The following is a 16916-nucleotide window of genomic DNA, read 5'->3' as shown; positions in this document are numbered from 1 at the left end:
AGCCATGCCTCCAACCAACCTGGCATTTTTTTGTAATTTTGGAGATAGGGTTTTTCATACTTTTCTGCTTGGGCTGGATTCCAACCTCTATCTTCCAGGTCTCAGCCTCCTGAGTTATTAGGATTACAGACATGAGCCACTGGTACCTGTCTATACTTAGTGTTTTTGAAATTACATTCTTGGGGCCCTGGTTCTAACTCTTGAAATCTCAGAGAACTGGTCTAATCTCTCTTGAATTTTAGACTTCACCCAAGGTTTTTTCCTTGAGATCAATACCCTTCACAGTCCTTCCATTGTTTCTTCTTTGCCCTACTTCTGGGGTCTTTGCCACAGATCTCTGAGGATCTGTGACTCCTTTCCTCCATGTTACCCAAGTTGGACTATATCTTTCTAAGACTTCCTGCCTTGCACTCCTGCAGTAAAGTTCTTGACTCATGCATCTGTAGTCCTTGCTACTAGAGAAGGTGAAGCAGGCAAGAGGATCTCTGGAGCCCAGAGCTTAAAGTCAGCTTGGGCAATGGAGAGGGGAGAGAGGGAAAAGACACAGGGAAGGAGGGAGAGAGATTAAAAGAAGGAAGATATGAAGGAAACCAAACAAAAAAGTTCTTATTATTTACATGACTAATAGAGCTTGCAGTCAACTTAAAACTGTCAAATCTTTTTAGAAAGTGCTCTACTCCATTCCTTACCTACTCCTGTGGTTTTGAGCCAACTTCAGATCAGGTCAACTGAGGAAAGGATTTGGGCCTCTCACATACTAGATTTTTCAGAATATGCATGAATATACCTTTAGAATATACCTTTAAACAATTTATATTTTTAAAAGGCTACAGTTTGTGTCTAGATACTGGTATTGGGGTAAATTTGTGGGGCACATACAATGTATTCTCAACTGTAAAGATAAATAAAAATATGAGCTTACACAAAACAGAAGGAAATATGTAACTATGTTTAACAATGGTTTTGTCTGAGTTATAAGACAAGGTGTTTTCTTTTGTATACTTCTCTATTAATTTTCTACCTCATTTGTATTACTTTTATAATCAAGAAATTTGTTCCCAGATGGGTGTCACAGGCTCACACTTGTAATCCTAGCTACTCAAAAGGCTGAGATCTGAGGATCATGATTCAAAGCCAGCCCAAGCAGGAAAGTCCATGAAACTATCTCCATTTAACCACCAAAAGTCTGGAAACAAAGTTGTGGCCCAAGTGGTAAAGTGTCAGCCTTGAGTGAAAAAGCTGAGGGACAGAGCCCAAGCCCTGATTTCAAGCCCTAGTTCTGGTAGGGAATAAAAGCCTACAGAGAATTTTTAAAGTGCGACCTTATCTATATGTACCACCATAGGTAGCTGGTTCAGTAGTGAGGTAGAGCATTATGGCATGGTAAAGCTGCTCACCAGGAAGCAAAGAGAACAAGCTCACTTTTTATAACAAAGAGCTCCTCCAAAACACATTAATTTATGAACCCATAAGTAGATTAATGCATTCATAAGGTCAAAGCCTTCATGATCTAATCACCCGCTAAAGTCTCCACCTCTGAACTCTGATCTGTTGGGAACTGAACTTTCAGTGCGTGAGCTTTGGGAGGACATATAAAATCAAAACTATAACAAGGATTGGAAGTATTGTTCAAAGAGAGTACTGCTTTAGTTTTAAAGTTACAGAAGATAAATGTAACCCGTGTTGCTTTTGTAACTGACAGCCAATTCTTTCAAATAGAAAAGCAAAAAGAACATTTTGATGTCATGACTTTTAGAAATAAGACCAGCCATGACCATTTATGAATCATCCTTCTAACAAAAGTCTAGAAAGGCTGAGGAACCCCGGAAGGGATTACTTGGGATCTCTGACTTCACATTAACTGAAGAAGCAGGCACTCCTTAATGAAGGCAGCCACCGGCTCTGTGGCCTTCAATGAGCTCTTCCCACACTTCCTGTTCAAGCACCCACACAGTTGTCCTATCATCTGATTGAAAGTGTTTTACCCAAAGTACCATAAATTGACTCATCCAAAATATGAGCAGCTTTCATAGGTCAGTTAGCAGCTTTCCTACTTCTTGGCAGAAACTTCATAAATATGTATCGAATGCCAACTATGTTCCTAACACCCAAGATGGACCAAAGTTCCCTCCTTCCTGGAGCTTGCTGACTACTTGGAAGGTATGCTCCAAATAAATAACTATTGTACTACAATTTCAATAGGTGCTAGGCAGAAAAAATAAAAGATGTTCTGAAGGAGTTGGGGTGGGGAGAGAGTCAGGAAACATTTTCCTGAGGAAAAGCTATTTCCACTGAGACCAGCAGATGAGTTGTACTTAGGCCAAAAAGTGAGAAGGGGATTTGTTTAGAGAAGGGGAGAATTCCTGAAAGTAGGAGTCTTAGGTACAAATGGCACTAAAACAGAGTGAGGTTTATGCAGGTAATCAGAAGCCTGAGAGAAAGAAAAAACAAGTGGCAAAAACTAAAACAATAAAACCAATCCCAGAAGGAGGCAAGGCTAGAACTAACATATGAGTGACCTGGACCCCTCCCTAAAATGCAACAGAGAATAAGCCAAGGGAGCAGAGTAAAGGGATGTCAGGAATCACGTTCACACTGCAAATATAATCCACCAATTTGCCTCACACAGATATGAAAATGCATTCATTTGAAGCCAGCAAAAATGTCTTAGGAGCCTGTTGGATGCTTCTACTGGGTGTTTACAATGTAAGAGACAAAAGGTCAGCAACCTTTAGTGCAATCTATTTATTGAACACCTACCAGGTGGTAAACACTGGAAATTCAAATTGATCCTCCACCAGAGATTTGCTGAGTATGTGGAAAGCAAGCACTTGAGTAAAGTATCAAGACAGGTCATTATAAAGCCCTTGCCAGATTAGTGACCCCCAAAGAGCTTCAGAGTTTTAGGAAAGAATAAAAGAATCAGAATCAACCACATAAAGATAACACTTTATATTAAACAAACTATGTAAAACAATGTGTTCATGGAAGTGGAGAAATTGTAACCATGTGCTTGCTGGTGGGAATGTAAAATGGTACAAGCTACAAATGATAAAGAGAAATTTCACAAAAAGCTAAACATAGAGCCGGGTGCCAGTGGCTCACGCCTGTAATCCTAGCTACTCAGGAGGCTGAGATCTAAGGATCATGGTTCAAAACCAGCCCGGGCAGGAATGTCTCTGAAACTTTTATCTCCAATAAACCACAAGAAAACCGGAAGTGGCATTGTGGCTCAAATGGTAGGGCGCTCTCCTTTAACTGAAGAGCTCAGGAAAAGTACAAGGCCCAGACTTCAAGACCTACTACCAACAACAACAACAAAAAAAGCTAAACATAGAATTACCATATGACCCAGCAAGTCCATACATAGATAGCTATAAAGAATTGAAAACAGGGACTCAAACAGATACTTATTTGTGCCCCTATGTCATACTGACATTACTTACAAAAATCAAAAAGTGGAAACAACTACAAATTGAATTTTTTTTTTTTTTTTGGATCCGGTCGTGGGGCCTGAACTCTGGGCCTGGGCGCTGTCCCTCAGCTCTTCAGCTCAAGGCTAGCGCTCTATCACTTGAGCCACAGCACCACTTCCGGCTTTTTTTTTCTTTTTGTTTATATGGTGCTGAGGAATCGAACCCAGGGCCTCAGGCATGCAAGGCAAGCGCTCTACCACTGAGCCACCTTCCCAGTCCCAAATTGAATTTTTTTTTTAGGCAAGCTTTGAATAGGATATATATATTGGTACATGCCTGTAATCCCAACATTTAGGAGGCTGAGGCAGAAGAATCCTGAATTCAAGACCAACCTGTCACACAGCTCAGAGAGAAAGAGAGAGAGAGAGAGAGAGAGAGAGAGAAATAGAAATAGAGGGGGGAAGAAGGAAGGAAGAAAGGAAGGAAAGAAGGAAAAGAAAGAGTATGTTTTGACAGGTGCCCCATCTTAGCCCTTGTAACACTATGCTAAGTGAAAGAAGTTCTAATATGCCACGCCGACTCCAGTGGAGTCTGCTTAGCATGGGAAACCATCTATCAGACCAAGATACGGGCTTCAGAGACCTATCTCTGAGTCTTGGGACTTCACTGAAGTCTACCTCAGAGAATGGGGCTTTACAGAAACCTATCTCCAAGTTTTGGGACTTCACCGAAGTCTACCTCTGAGAATAGGGCTTCTAAGAGGCCTACTCCTGGAAAAAGGCTGGCAAGCCCCTGGGAAAGATGTGTTTCTGCCTTTCTTTTCCTCACTGTATAAGAGTGCCTATTAATCTTTTACTTTTCTGCTGTTCATTGTACTTACTCATTGTCAACGTTCCCTTATTCAAAGCTCTTTCTTAAAAGAGTGTTGAGACTCCAATATCTGATGAGTGTCTTAAAAATATGACTAACTCACCAGAGTTAAGTGCTACCCTGAAACCCCTCTTATGGAGGCTAGTAGACAAGTCATAAGCAAATATAAAAGTATTGGGAGTTTCAAGATGTCACTTCAGCAGAAGGAATTGTTTGTAAGAGATTTGCAAAAAGCTGTAGGCGCGGCTAGAACAGAAAGAATGTATGGCAATTGCTGAGATAACTACTTAGGAGAAAGAACTTCTTATTACTCTCTTTCATTTACTAAGAGACTTGCTAAATCTAAGTCTCCTTGGTGTTTACTATTAAAGAAGGAACAGAAAAGATCTTATGGGACAGTTAAGGCCTCTATAGAAATAAGGTAATGGTTAGTTGGTGACAAACATCAAAACCCATTATATTTCTTAGAGATAAGCCAGAAACAAGTGCCTATCAGGCGACCAGCTGGTGACCACCCAAGAATGAAGCCCTGCAGCAAGGTTGTGTAACCTTTTGCCCTTTCAGGCGACCAGCTGGTGACTTCCCAAGAATGAAGCCTTGCAGCAAGATTATGTAACCTTTTGCCCTTTCTTTTCTTTTTTTTTTTTTTTTTGTCGGTTGTGGGGCTTGAACTCTGGGCCTGGGCGCTGTCCCTCAGCTCTTCAGCTCAAGGCGAGCGCTCTACCACTTGAGCTACAGCGCCACTTCCGGTTTTCTGGTGGTTTATTGGAGATAGGAGTCTCATGGTCTTTCTTGCCCGGGCTGGCTTTGAACCGCGATCCTCAGATCTCAGCCTCCTGAGTAGCTAGGATTACAGGCGTGAGCCACCAGCGCCCGGCCCTTTTGCCCTTTCTTATAGAGATTTTTGCTATAAAAGTTTGTTATTCTCTGCATTAAATCGCACTCAGCACTCAGCATCCACTCCTAATGTGTGTGAGTTGTCTGTTTGCCATCTCCCCATCCTATTCCAGGTTCCTCCCCTAGGTATCCTCCGTCGTCGTCCTGACAGAACCCGGTCCTCGGCACTAATATACAAGAACAAATATTGCATTTAAATGACAGAATGGGTGAAAGTAGATTAGAGATTATCAAGGGTTTAGGGAAGGAAATGACAAACTATTGCTTAATTGTTCAGTTTCTTTGAGGGTGATGGAAACATTTGGAAATAGTGGTGATGGTTGCACAACATAGTGAACATAATACATTGAATCATACATTTACAAATGATTTAAAGTTGGCTGGAGGAATAGCTCAGTGGGAAGAGCTCTGCCTGGCAAGTGTGAGGTCCTGAGTGAAAGTACTGCCAAAGATGAAAATAAAAATAGTTTTAATTTTTTAATGACTAAAATGGCAAAGTTTTTCATATTTTATAGTAAAATGTTTTAAACTTTTGAAAAAAGAAATATATAAATAGGACCAATTTCTTCAATTTACCTAGAATAGCCCAGTCTCCTTGTGTGTCTGAAAATCTCTTCTTACCTGCTTCGTTCCTTATTCATCCTGAAGTCCAGAAATCAACTGCTACAGTAGCATTTTCTAAACTTCTCCCAACCTCCCCACTTCCCAGTAGTTCTTTTCATGCTGTTTTGTTCTTTTCCTTCCCTTCCTTAACCCCTAATATACCACAGCTACAATGAAATAAGTATTTGTGCCATATATCTTTAATATATGCCTTCTGTTTTAGTTTTGTTTTGTCGGCCATGGGGCTAGAACTCTAGGCCTGGGCATTTCCCTCCTTCCCTCTGCTCTTATCTACCACTTGAGCCACAGGGCCACTTCCAGCTTTTTCTGCTTATCTGGTGAGGGAGGGAGGGAGGGGGAAAGAGAGAAAAGGGAGACAGACGCACACAAGCAAGGGAGGTAGGGCTTTTACTCTTATATTCCCGTCTGTCCTGTGACATCATCAACCATTTCTTGGAGATTGCAGCTGTTTGGGCTAAGCAGTACCCATACTGGCACTGAAATATGTGGCCCACCAATGTCAGAATGAGGAATCCAATTGTCTGATAAGTTTAGGCTTTCTGCCATCAAATAAATGAAAACATTTCCTCAATGACTTAATTTTCCCATCTTAGCAAACAATTTTCTTGCTAACAGGAAGTTAAACATATGATTATTTTTGAGACAAGAAATGCAAATAAAGGCTGACTGAAGAAATTTATCTTGTGCTGTGGACACCTGTGAAAACTGAAAGGCATGTGAGCACAGAGGAAGACAAAACTCACTCATAACAGACTTCCTATAAGCAAGTTTTATCCCCCAGATCATCAATTCCCTAAGCCCACAAACCATAATCCTCTACACTTTACTTGTTAAACTTTTATATAAAAATTGCATAAACCAAACAGTACAAAGCAAACCAGTTGCAAGCCAGACATCAGGGGGGAAAACAGTTAATGGCTGGAAAGGTGGCTCAGTGGTAGAGTGTTTGCCTTGCATGTATGAGGCCCTAGGGAGTTCACTCCCTCAGAACCACATATGCAGAACAAGCCGGAAGTGATGCGCTAGCCTTGAGCTGGGACTGTGCCCAGCCCAGAGTTCGGTCCCCACAACCAGGAAAAAAAAAAAAAAAGTTAAAACACGCTTAAGGGCTGGGATGTAGCTCAGCAAGTGCAATGTCCAGGGTTTGATCCCCAGTACCAAAAAAGAAAAGACCAAAAAAATATATATATATACAGTTAAAAACAAAAAAACAAACAAAACAACCCTTTAGCCAGGCGCTGGTGGCTCACGCCTGTAATCCTAGCTACTCAGGAGGCTGAGATCTGAGGATCATGGTTCAAAGCCAGCCGGGGCAGGAAAGTCCATGAGACTCTTATCTCCAATTAATCACCAGAAAACCAGAAGAGGTGCTATGGCTCAAGCTGTAGAGCGCTTGCCTTGAACTGAAGAGGGCAGGGACAGGGCCCAAGCCCAGAGTTCAAGCCCCACGACAAAAAAAAAAAAAAAAAAAAAAAGGCTTAAACCATAGAGAAGTTCAGAGGTACAGTAAACCATGGGTTAGATGATTAAGTAACTCATACTGTCATTAAGAAACGGGCCCTCTGGGCTTGCTTCATTCTAAAACATGCTCAGCCCTGCTTGTAAGATGCTTATTTCCTTGCTCACATTAGAAAAAGACAGGCACCTCTCCTCAACCCTGATGTTTTTTCCCTTTAAACTAACTGGATTCAATTAAAATATATGCTGACCCCTAAAGTCATTGTCAAGGATCATACTCTGATGTTTCTGGGGTTGGGGATGAAGAGGATACCTGAGTAAACTTGAGATTTTTGATAAGGAGAAGAGAGGAACAGATGCTAAATAAGCAGTCAAAAGTACCATTGCAAGCTGGGTGTTAGTGGTATGCACCTGCTATCCTAGCTATTCAAGAGGCTAAGATCTAGAGGACTGTAATTAAAGTACCCCAGGCAGAAAAGTTCTTGAGACTCCATCTCCAAAATAACCAGCAAAAAGCAAGCCTGGAGGTATGGCTCAAGTAGTACAGCACTAGCCAAGCAAAGTAAGCCTAGAGAGCACAAAGTCCCAAGTGTCAAACCCCAGTACCATCAAATAAAAGGTACTCACTATAACTAAAAACTGCTCAGACTCTGAGTTTTAAGTAATGTTAGAAAACCGTAAAAAGTTTCTGGGGCCAGTGGTTCATGCCTATAACTTGCTACTCAGGAGACTGAGATCTGAGGATAAAAGTTCAAAGCCAACCCAGGCAGGAAAGTCGGTGAGATTCTTTTTTTTTTTTTTTTTTTGGGTCCGGTCGTGGGGCCTGAACTCTGGGCCTGGGCGCTGTCCCTCAGCTCTTCAGCTCAAGGCTAGCACTCTACCATTGAGCCATAACGCCACTTCCGGCTTTTTTCATTTTGCTTATGTGGTGCTAAGGAATCGAACCCAGGGCCTCAGGCATGCAAGACAAGCGCTCTACCACCGAGCCATCTTCCCAGCCCCTCGGTGAGATTCTTATCGCCAGTTAACCACCAGAAAACTGTAAGTGGTGCCTGTGGCTCAGAGTGGTAGAGCACTAGACTTGAGTGAAAAAGCTCAGAGGCAGTGTCCAGGCTCTGAGTTCAAGCCCCACAACTGACAGGAAAAAAAAAAAAAAGAAAGAAAAATGTAAATGCAACACTTCAAATTTCAAACATTCACTGATCTACTGGTTCTTAACCTATGTGGGAATAAGAATACTGTATACTCAGCCGGGCGCTGGTGGCTCACGCCTGTAATCCTAGCTACTCAGGAGGCTGAGATCTGAGGATCGCAGTTCAAAGCCAGCCCAGGCAGGAGAGACCGTGAGACTCCTATCTCCAATAAACCACCAGAAAACCGGAAGTGGCGCTGTAGCTCAAGTGGTAGAGCGCTCGCCTTGAGCTGAAGAGCTAAGGGACAGCGCCCAGGCCCAGAGTTCAAGCCCACAACCGACAAAAAAAAAAAAAAAAAAAAAAGAATACTGTATACTCATTATCATCTGTGGCTTATGACAGTTTTGGTTCTCACAAACATCAGAAAGACTGAATTTGCAGTCATATGCATATACACACCAATTGACTAATGGAGAGTATACTTAACAAGTCCAACAGTGTAATTCCTCTGAACAACTAACAAAATGAATACCAGGAAGCTGAAACATGAGGTAAGGCATAAAGAAGGGGCCACACCAAAGCAGGGAGGGAGGGGAGCAAATGCAGCCATTATATTCAATGTACACTATGTAAAATTTGAAGGTAGGAATGAGAGAAGGGAAATGGAGGGGAGAAGGAGAAGGATGGAAGAGGTGACACTCATCAAGATCCATGTATTCATAACCTGAATTCTGGAATTGAAACCCCACTGTACAACTACTTAGAAAATAAACAATTAAAAAAATTGGGGGAGGGATTGTCTTCACTGTGTGGGTGTGGGGGAGGGTTGAGAACAGCAGCATATTATTTTATAACAACACTGTGGCTTTTCAAATTTGGTTTTCAGAAGGATTTGTCCCCAAAGTAAATGTAGTCATGCTTTCAAAAAATGCATTAGGTCACTTTAAGCTTGGCAAATAACACTTGGCATAAATAATAAGAAGAATGCTCAAATAAAGCAATAAAATAATCACAGTAATAAAATAATCACAATTTGATAAATAACAGATAAGGAAGATATGGTAGGCCACAACCATTTACATCATAAAGAGACGGTGGTGATGTGTCAGTAGTAATCAGAGTGCATAGAGTACCTTGGTCTCTACATAGATTCACCCAGAGGCTGTGATTCATTAGCCCCAACACTCAGTTTTCAAAATAAGGCCAATCAACCAGAGGCTTTAATTCATTAGCTCCAACACTAAGTTTTCAAAATAGGGTCCATGTCAACAGTACCATTTCATAATTGCTAACATGTTGATAACATTAAGTAGAGGAAGATGACCTGATTTTTATTAATGCATTATGATCTTAAGAGTTATTACCAATACCTTAGTATAAAAAATGTTCAAGTTATATTACTCATATAACTTTGTGTTATATATCCTTTCTGAAAAGATGTGAAATGCATGAAATTGAGACTGCAATGTTCCTCTTGATGTGGATTTTTAGCGTTCTACAGCTACTCAGACTTCTAAAAACTTCAAGCTTTGAAACATGAGTATTATGTGGGAGCTTATATTTCAACCTAATATATGCTTGATTTAGAATGTTATTTTGTCAATCTACTTTGAAATTAAATTTTTCATCTTTTTAAAATTATTGTATTTGAAAATGCTAAAAACAGAGGGGTTACAGTTACAGTTATAGAAATGGAGGGACAAATGGTAAACAAATACAGCAATGGTACTTACTAGACACTATGTTGAAAATTAACTATACAGCTTGTGGGTGGGATGGGAGGGAAAACCTGGGAGACAGCGAGGGAAGGTATGACAGTCTCCAAGAGAAAATGTGTTCTTTGCCTGACTTATGTAACTAAATATTTAATCTTGTAAAAAGAAAAAGTTGATATAAGTGGCCAATATGCTGAACCAGCTATTGAGACAGATGACAACAAGAATCCCACTCTGAAGTCACCAAGTAGTCTGAGTAACTGTACATATTGTTAAAGAACTGTAACAAACATAAGGAATTGGTGGTGGTGAGCTGTTTAATCTGGTGTCAGATACTTAGATAAAAATAAGGTTTATTCAGATTTTTCGTAGTTCTTCCTTTAAAGAAAACAACACTGAAACTTTTAATAACCAGGATTGGGAAGATTTTTAAAAAAAAAATTAGTTAGGAATCAAATATGTAGATTCAAAAAGGAAAAAAAATCATACGGAAGGCAACTATCAAACTGACATCCAATTTGTCAGGCAGGAAAGCAGCTAGGTTCCTTTGGAGCTCATTGCCTCAATTCAGGAGCATCCTTAGGTACAACACAAGTCTTTGTAATGTGGATTCCTAAATAAAAGGCCTTCAGTGTACATTACATTACATTATTTTCTGGGAACAAAAGTGAAAGCATTTTCATTTTGTTTAACTAACAAATTATGTAAAGACATAACCTAAAGCTAAATAACAGCACATTGGGTAGAAATCCATGGCAATGAATGTAGACAGGATGTGCTTGGATCGCTTGTAGTATCTGGCAGTGAGTTGCATAACAAGGGTAGGAATCTCAGGGACTCTCCTGAGACGTTTGAAAACCACTCCTTTGGCAGTGGCACTGGCACTAGCAGTTGAATTCAAGATTTTTCCAAAATCACTGCCAGAAGGCTTCATTCCCCCTACTTTAGACTAAGTTTTTAACCTTTCCTTTGATTTTGAAGTCGAGACTTTTTGTTTGTTTGTTTGTTTGTTACAACTTCCAGCTTTTTGGTGATAACTGAACCAAAGAGGAAAAGCAATTGAAACCCTCTCTCCAGCCTGAGACAACAGATGTTGTCATTGTTGTTTTGGGGTTTTGGTTTTGGGGACTCTAACTCAGGGCCTGGGTGCTGTTCATGAGCTTTTTTTGATGAAGGCTAGAACTCTATCACTTTGAGCCACAACTCCACTTCTTGGTTTTAGGTGGTTAATTGGAGATAAGAGTCTCAGCCTCTCCTGCCCAGGGCTGGCTTTGAACCATCATCCTCAGATCTCACCTTCCTGAGTAGCTAGGAGCTACTCAGCACCAGCTACAGTTGGCTTCTTACGTGCAGATATTGTTGTCACAAATTGCCACCCTTTGGCGATGTTGTTTCAGTTCCTGTAGTGAACTGATTTCCAGTTTCTAGTTCGTCTCGGCTAGATGCTTCTCTTTTGCTGCTAACTCCTGAGACAGAGTCTAGATTTCTTCCTTTGCAAGTTTTCTCAGCTCATCCTGCTCCTCCTCCAGCATGACAGCAGCATCCTCCCTTTCACTGGGTACTGGGTCTATCCTTGTTCCATGTCTGCTCTAAAGCCCCAATCACAACCTCCTACCCCCACCTCTGGCCCTATCACCAGCCTTGTGTTTTGCAGTTGAAAGACCGCTATTTCTCAGTATTACTGGGAACTCAGTGATGCAATTTATCCATCCTCTCAGTCTTGGCCAGTGTTGACCCCTTGTGAGATCATGCCAGTCTTCCACAATGATTTTAAGCAGCATTTCCCAATTCAGGAAACATCCTTGGGAAATTACAAATATATTGTGGTACCAATAGACAGCAATTAGGCATGAGCGAGGGGGATATGCAAAGAGAACCTAATATGGAAGATACTTCAGGGTCTATAGTACTTTGTGGGGATGGGTTGGTAACAGTATGACATAAGCAGTGAGAATGGTATGTGTCTAGCAACATACAGCTCTTGCAGGATAAAACAATCAGCTACACAAAAGTTATCTATATGTCTTTGGGAGTGTAAGGGGAGCACAGAAATGGAAGGACAAAGGGTAAACAAATGCAGCCATGGCACTCACTGGACACTATGTTGATAATTAACTATAGAACTTGCAGGCAGGATGGAAGGGGAAAACTGGTAAGAGTAAGGGAAAGGGTAACATTGTCCAAAAGGAAATATACTCTCTCTGACTTATGTAATTGTAACTCCTCTTGTTTTTAGCATTTTCAAATAAAAAGTTAAGAAGAATGTAAAGCCTGGGAATGTGGCTTAGTGGTAGAGTGCTTGCCTAGCATGCATGAAGCCCTGGGTTCAATTCTTCAGTACCACATAAACAGAAATAGCCAGAAGTGGCACTGTGGCTCAAATGGTAGAGTGCTAGACTTGAGCAAAAGAAGCTCAGGGACAGTGCTCAGGCCCTGAGTTCAAACCTCAGGGCTGAGAAGGAAGAGAAGGAGGAGGAAGAGGAGGAGGAAAAGGAGGAGGAAGAAGAGGAGGAAAAGGAGGAGGAAGAGGAGGAGGAGGAGGAAGAAGGGGAGGAGGAGGTGGTGGTGGTGGTAAAGGCTGCCAAAGCACACAACCTAGCTCTGTATCAAACCAACTGAACCTCCTGGGGTATGTGTGGGGGGTACAGGTGGTCATGAGTAATGACATGTGTGGAATGGTTCTTCAGATATGAAATTCTTTCAATTTTTCATGCCAGTCATTCCCCATAGGCTTGTCCTGGGGAGGGATTTGATGCTACAAACCCCTAAACTTCAATAAAAGTCTATGCTAGGATAGAACTGATTGTCACAAAATAAACGTGAGAGAAGGGGTGAGCTGGAGGTATGGGTGAGAATGTTGAAAGAAATGACAATGGTCAAGATGCATTGTATTAAATTCTGAAACAAGGATACTGGTGATCCATGGTAACAAGGCGATGCACAAGACACTATGTTGAAAACGAACTTTATAACTTCGGCTAGAGGGGTGGGGAAGGGATAGTAGGGGAAAAACAAAGGAGGGGGTAAAATGCTCAATAAGAAATGTACTCATTACCTTTCTAGTGTAACTGTAACCCCTCTGTACAGTACATTTACAAAAAAACATATTAAAATATGCATTGTATTCATAAATTGCTTTGTTAAATGGCAACTTGGTATAACTACATCAAGATAAAAAGGAATTTCTTATTATTATTATTTTAATTTATCCTTCCTTCTTTCCTCTCTCCCTCCATCCCTCCCCTCACCATCCTAAGGCCTCACACTCTTGCTTGGCTTTTTCCACTCAAGGCTGGCACCTACCACTTCCAGATTTTTCGGTAGCTAACTGGAAGATAAGAGATCATAGACTTTTTTGCCCAGACTGGCTTCAAGCCAGGCTCCTCGGATTTCAGCCTCCCGAGTAGCTAGGCTTATAGGAATGAGCCACTGGCACCTGCTGAGATGACCTACTTGAACCTGGGAAAGTGTCTTTCTTTACTAATAAACTGCTCTTATTCATGTACTACTCTGCTTTTCATCTTGTTTGAGATCTTCTCTTGCAGGATATGAGAATTGAGATAGTGCACTGACTTTCCCCTTAAAGCATAACAGATCCATGAGATGTTAATGTCTCTGGGGTAGAAAAAAGGTCTATGCTTGCAGAATTTTTAATATAATTATTTGTGTGTGTGTGTGTGTGTGTGTGTGTGTGTGTGTGTGTGTGTGTGTGTGTGTGTGTGTATGTTTGCAGGGACTGAACTCAGACCACTTGCACATTAGGCAAGTGCTCTATCACTGAGCTCCATCCTCAGCCCTTAGATTGCTTTGCAAAAATCTTGAAAAGCCAATTTAAATATTCAGCACTCAGGAAAGCTCAGGCATTTTTCATTACAAATAACAAGAGACACACTGTTTTCTTCAATTAATGGTTCTCTAACTTTACCGGCATAAAGATTGCCTGTGAGTTTTCTAAAAGGCAGATTCTAGATTGCTGCTCTTTCCTCCCCCGCCCCATCCTACCAATTATGAATCTCTGGCCATGTATTCTGGGAATTCAAGATTTTAAACAAATTCCAGGTGATTCTGATGCTGGTGGCCTATGTGATCTCTAACCATGTTAACTATCTACCCCATGGCTGCTTGTGATGGCAATCAATGTTGCCATGGTAGCAGCCAATCTGAGTCATCCTCTGCTGCCTCGCTGCCCAGGCAACAACTGATTTTGTGGGTTTCTTCTTTGTTTGCTAGCCCAAGGGGCCATTTTGAAAAGAATCTCCTGAGTTCTGCAAAAATTATACAGATGGCCAAAAGAAAATGATTTATGACTGTGGGACCAGAAATTAAAAATCCTTATGTTCCCTCACCTTTAGAGCACTCATCTCTTAATAACTTTTCTTTGGCTCCATTTCAAATGTAAAAGCCAGCCCTGACTATATCTCATTGGCAGGAACAGGGTACAGTCCTCAAGACTTAGACAATTCTGAGTCCACAACTTAGGTGGAGGTGGGGGGGAAGGGTCTCCTACCTGAATCTATCATAACAAGGGTATTCCTGGATTAGAAGTAAATAAATCTGGTCACTCAATTGAGTGCCCAGTAGCTGAGTTTATTATCTTACTTTCACCAAACCCAAAAGATTTCAACTCGTTCTTTAGTTCAGATCTTAGCTACCTGAAAGTCCATGCTAATAAGAAAAAAGGCAGGTTAAGTTCTGTTCTGTACCTGTTCCCTGAGCAGTTGTGAAAACAAAAGAACAGCTTAATACCCAGAACCTATGACGGTCAGTTACACAGCAAAGTATGCTAATCAGATGATCTAGATTTTTAAAAATTTTTTGTGGTACTGGGAATTGAATCCAGGGTCTCAAGCATTCTAGACAAGTGTTCTACCATGAAACTAGCATCCTTTTTTAAAATTTTTTTTAAATTGCCCAGACTAGTGTGAACTTTCAATCCTCCTGCCTCAGCCTCCAGAGAAAATGAGCTTATAGATATGACCACAACACCCCAAAATTAACTGTATAAATGAGAAGACTCAGAGTTCTCCAGGTGATACAATGTAATCACAAATATCCATAAATAGGAAAAAAAAGGAAGAAGTCTGAGATAGAATGATGCCGTGGGAGAAAGATTTGATCAGCCATTGCTGGCTAGGTGCATGGAAGGAACCATGAGCCAAGGAATCTGGGCAAGTCTCAAAGCTGGAAAAGGCAAGGAGACAACTTGAACAACAAGGAGACAACCCTGCCACTATAACCCATTTTAGACGTTTGATTTGGAGGGAAGGCCATAACGCATACAGACTAGAAGGTCAAACAAATGTGAATTGCCTTATCCAATTCTATTCTCTCCTATGTGAGTTTTCCAGGAAATTTGCCTTTGAATCAGTACACACACGCACACACACACACACACACACACACACACACACACACACAGGAACTCATTATGTAGGCCATGCTAGCTTCAAACTAGTACTCCTCCTACCTTTGCCTCCAGTGTTAGGATTATAAGCATGTGCCACCACACTCAGCTTAGATTGTATCTGGGTGAGTCAAATTCATTATACTTTTTTTTTTGCCCCTTCAATGTAGCTACGTTTTATCCCTCCACCCTACCCTCTTGCTAGTCTCAGCATTTGAATTCAGGGCCTTGAGTCTGCTTGGCTTGCTGGATAGGCATGAGATGGGGACAATGGGGGAAAGAGAAGGAAGGAGTAACATTGTCCAAAAAAGAAATGTACTGACTCATGAAATTGCAGGACTGGGAAGGCAGCTTAGTGAAAGAGTGCTTGCCTATCATGCACGAAGCCTGGATTTGATTCCTCAGTACCATATAAACAGAAAAGGCCAGAAGTGGTGCTGTGGCTCAAGTGGTAGAGTGCTATTGTTGAGCAAAAGAAGTTCAGGAACAGTGCCCAAGCCCTGAGTTCAAGCCCCAGGACAAGAAGAAAGAAAGAAAGAAAGAAAGAAAGAAAGAAAGAAAGAAAGAAAGAAAGAAAGAAAGAAAGAAAGAAAGAAAGAAAGGAAGGAAGGAAAGAAAGAGAGAGAGAGAAAGAAGGGAGGGAGGGAGGGAGGGAAGAAAGAAAGAAAGAAAGAAAGGAAGGGAGAGAGAGAGAGGGGGGAGGGAGGGAGGAAAGAAAGAAAAGAAAGAAAGAAAGAAAGAAAGAAAGAAAGAAAGAAAGAAAGAAAGAAAGAAAGAAAGAAAGAAAGAAAGAAAGGAAAGAAAGAAAGAGAGAGAGAGAAAGAAGGGAGGGAGGGAGGGAGGGAGGGAAGAAAGAAAGAAAGAAAGAAAGAAAGAAAGAAAGAAAGAAAGGGAGAGAGAGAGAGGGGAGGGAGGGTGGAAAGAAAGAAAGAAAGAAAGAAAGAAAGGAAAAGAAAGGAGAAAGAGAAGGGAGGAAGGGAGGAAGGGAAGGAAAGAAAGAAAGGAAGGAAGGAAGGAAGGAAGGAAGGAAGGAAGGAAGGAAGGAAGGAAGAAAGGAAGGAAGGAAGAAAGAAGAAAGAGAGAAGGAAGGAGGGAGAGAGAGGGAACGAAGGAGGGAGAGAAACAGAGAAAGAGAAGGAAATGGCAACCCCTCTGTGCACCATCTTAATAATAACAAACATTATATATTTTTTAAAGGAATGGCTTCTCAGTCTCTGCTTCCTGTCTGCCATGAGGAACAGAACCTCTTCTGTCACATGCTCCAACCACCATAATGTTCTGTTCAAGTACCCAGAGCCAAGCAACCATGGACTGAACCATCTAAAACCATACTTTAGGAAGATGAAAAGGAAGGTGAATTGGTCCTTATATTATTATTTTCTGCCCTACCTTATCCCTG

The 16916-nt window shown here is 41.2% G+C and overlaps 1 protein-coding gene across 1 annotated transcript in view; it reads right to left on the bottom strand.

Annotated features, from left to right (window-relative positions):
• Nt5c2 (5'-nucleotidase, cytosolic II) overlaps window positions 1-16916 on the bottom strand; it is a 148346-nt gene that overhangs the window by 92621 nt on the left and 38809 nt on the right. The gene's annotated exons all lie outside the window — the stretch shown is intronic.

The sequence above is a fragment of the Dipodomys merriami genome, unplaced genomic scaffold (genome assembly GCF_024711535.1).
Source record: "Dipodomys merriami isolate MVZ:Mamm:240054 unplaced genomic scaffold, mDipMer1.0.p SCAF_102, whole genome shotgun sequence".
Classification (NCBI taxonomy): domain Eukaryota; kingdom Metazoa; phylum Chordata; class Mammalia; order Rodentia; family Heteromyidae; genus Dipodomys; species Dipodomys merriami.
Note: the sequence above shows the minus strand (reverse complement) of the source record. Positions and strands in the feature narration are given on the sequence as shown.